Raw genomic sequence first — 3,399 nt, 5'->3', positions numbered from 1 at the left:
GGGGGGGGTATTGCGTAATGGTAGCTACTAGCTACTATGTGGTGCTCCGCTTTCGGAGATTGGTGTCATGTTACATTCGGAGGTCCTGCCTCTTAAATAACCTGAAAGTGTCGTAAGGTGCGTTAAACATAGTCTTATTTTTTAAAACCCTTCATCATGAGTACGAAATCAGCCAGGCTTGAAAACATAAAATCCAACACCACAGAAAGCTATTTTATCATGTCAGATAACTGAATATTTTGAACGAGTTTTCAGCTTTTCGATGCGGAACGCGTGAATGAAACAAGCTGGAAGGTGCACAGGAAAAACATGAGAGGTCATGTTATGTCTGAACCGATATGTTGCGTGGGGTGGAAAATATGTACGCGTCCGATCTGTCCCATCTTTGTGTCGATTTGCAACACCTGGTGAGTCGCCTTGTATCAGGCTTGATAAAAATTAATAAGCTATGCTATGAAAAAACGTGGGCTGCTCAGTGTTATGATTTCTGTTTTTCTCAAAATGACAAAAAGTGACATCTCGTAAAGTTCACTTGAACCCGGGGATGGAGGGTTTCTGTTTGTTTGGTTGTTTGGTTGGATGTTGTTGTTGTTGCTGTTGTTGTTTAGTTTGTTTGTTTTGTTGTTCTTTCGTTTGTTGTTCTTGTTTTGTTTCCGGGGGAGGGGGAGAATGGTTATGCGTAGAGTGGATTGGGATGAGAGTGGAGGGGGTGAGGGTGAGGGTGAGATGGAGTTGGTGTGTGGGCGTGGAAAAGATGGGCAAGGGAGTGGGATAGAGAGGCTGGGGAGGGATGAAGTGTATAGGGTAGGATGGAGTGTGTGTTTGGACGTGGAAGTAAATAAGGGGGTAAGGTAATTATCTTGAACATCTATATGTGACAGTTATATGTTGTTACAATTGTGTATGTTATACATTATTGGGCTCTCTCGTACGCACTTTTTTCTACTGATCAGATGGCGTCAATATCATAGAAATGGGCAAGGGACAATTTAAAAAATAAATAAGGGGGTAAGGAGCAGAGAGAATTTACTCCAAAGCAAAATACGTCAGAATGAAGCCCACTAAACTCCACAGATTGACATCCACGAAAATATTGACGGGGAGTATAGAAATAAAGAATTCTTACACATACGCAACGTTCCTGTATTTCTCACAAAAATGTTGATGTCTAAAGAAATGGGTATGTTAAACCACAGCATGTTATTGCAATGTCCATCCTGTCGTCGGTGATCCTGGCATTTGTTGAAGGTGAAGCTTTGCAGTCGTGCATAAATGTCAAAACAGGAAAATCAAGGTGAGTTGAATGAAAATAGTGGATATGTTACAGGTCGCCATTGACACAAACAGGGAGATCAGAGCGCACGGTTTTTAGATATCCTTTCATGTTGTTCACACGTCAGTGAGGTACGTGGGCAATATTGCACCCTGTCCCCGTGGTTTAATGAACCCTGCTTAATTTAGTAAAATATGATCATTTTTTGCATAAATTTCTTATTATTATCCTTTATCATTCCTTGTTAAAATTAACAGAATCGCATAATTTCACATTTTTGGGCTCACTTTGCATAATTTTAGATTTTATTTTTCATAAAACCACGGGGACAGGCATACAGACGTAAGTCATTTTTTGACGGACTTTGAGATACGTCTGTATGCAATACTGCCCGCGTCAATACGCCCACACCATAGACTTGAAAAATAATTATATGGTCGCTTTTAATTAAGGACAAGCTGGCCAACCCAGATTTCGTGGGTTTCCAGAAATCTTGACCAACACCAAGAGTGGGCATTGGCCTACCTAAAGGAGAAGTTTGGTTTCATTGGTGTGTATATTTCTTTTGTTATAGAGAAAACTCTCCTTGTCTTTTAAAGAAACTGAACAAGGGACGAAAGCTTAACCTTCGATTTTCTCAAAACAGCATTTTCCGGGATAGCCCCATTGTGTTTAAAAGCGACCATGATATATTCTAGACCAGGCACTGTCATGGCCCCCACTCTTTGCTCTCGAAGTGTAGATTTTAATTTGTTTACCCTTGTCCTGATTTTGGTGCCGATAATCGTAGATTTATGTAAAAATGTGTAGAAATGGTGCAAATTGTTAGGTTTCAAGAAGAACAAAACAAGAAAAACAGAACAAGAAAAAGTGGTATTGTTTAAGCGGTGGTTCTGATGATGATGATGATGATGATGATGATGATGATGATGATGATGATGATGATGATGATGATGATGATGATGATGTGTAGACTTTAATTTACAATCCAAGACCGAGTACTGTCATGGCTGCCACTTTTTCCTCTCTATGACAACTTCGCTGATCTGGTAACAACAATACAAATGCAGACGAAGGGAAAATCACCAGTCTCGCTGAAGTGGCGTTACGCGAAACCATTACCTCCTTGCTTTTTTATTTTGTTTTAAACATAGTCAAACAGCGAGTCTACAGTGAAGCGGAAGTACGTCAGACTGCTCAGTTTGAATATTGCAATATATTATGTCTATGGCTTTGACAGGAAACCAACGATGTCTCAGAAACACCGACAACTTACAAAAGACAGCCAGCCTCCCTTGTCTCCAATCATGAACAAATTATACCCCCCACCCCCCACTCTTCTAACCCCCACTGCATCGGGAAAAAGCCCACCGCACCCCTCCTCATGCAGCTGATTGCAAGCATACAATACATGTAAATAGCTGAACACTGATGATGATGATGATGATGATGATGATGATGATGATGATGATGATGGTGGTGGTGGTTGTGTTGATGTAGCCTACGTGTAACAATGAAGATAACAATAATGATAACCTTGATTTTAAGAGATTATAAGATTATAAAAGAGGCATAATTCTAATTACACTGCCAGAAGAAATGATAGGACAAACAAAGAACTTTTTGAATACGTGTAGTGACATTTTGACCCCCACCCCCCACCCCCCAAGCCTTAAAAAAGTAAACCCCTTGGGTTGTTTGTTTGTTTGCTTGTTTTGTGGGTGTTTGCTGTTTTGGTTTTGGTTTTATATTTTTGTTCAAGGTTATTGTCACATTATCTGAGTGGGGATATATATTACAAGAGTCACATAAACACAATCATTCTCATTACTGATAGAATAAGATAAGACAACGCTATATTAATATAAGATAATAGGTTTAATGGCGGCTGAGGTCAGTCGCTGTTTCTTAGCTCCTATGTTATCGGTGATTTTGATACGGATTTCAGTGGAGAAAAGTGGTTGTAAGTGGTGGTAAGAGGTATCATTCGTATACTCAAGTAAGTTTTGATATTTTTGTTGTAATTTGTGCACTGTATACTGTCTTTTCTACTGTCTGCATAATTTTTTCTTCTCAGTGAACCTTGCTTCGAGCACGGTTTCATTGTTGTTTTTTCTATTCCTTCT

This window comes from Aplysia californica, unplaced genomic scaffold (assembly GCF_000002075.1).
Source record: "Aplysia californica isolate F4 #8 unplaced genomic scaffold, AplCal3.0 scaffold00077, whole genome shotgun sequence".
NCBI classification, from domain to species: Eukaryota; Metazoa; Mollusca; class Gastropoda; order Aplysiida; family Aplysiidae; genus Aplysia; species Aplysia californica.
This window is presented reverse-complemented; position numbering follows the sequence as displayed.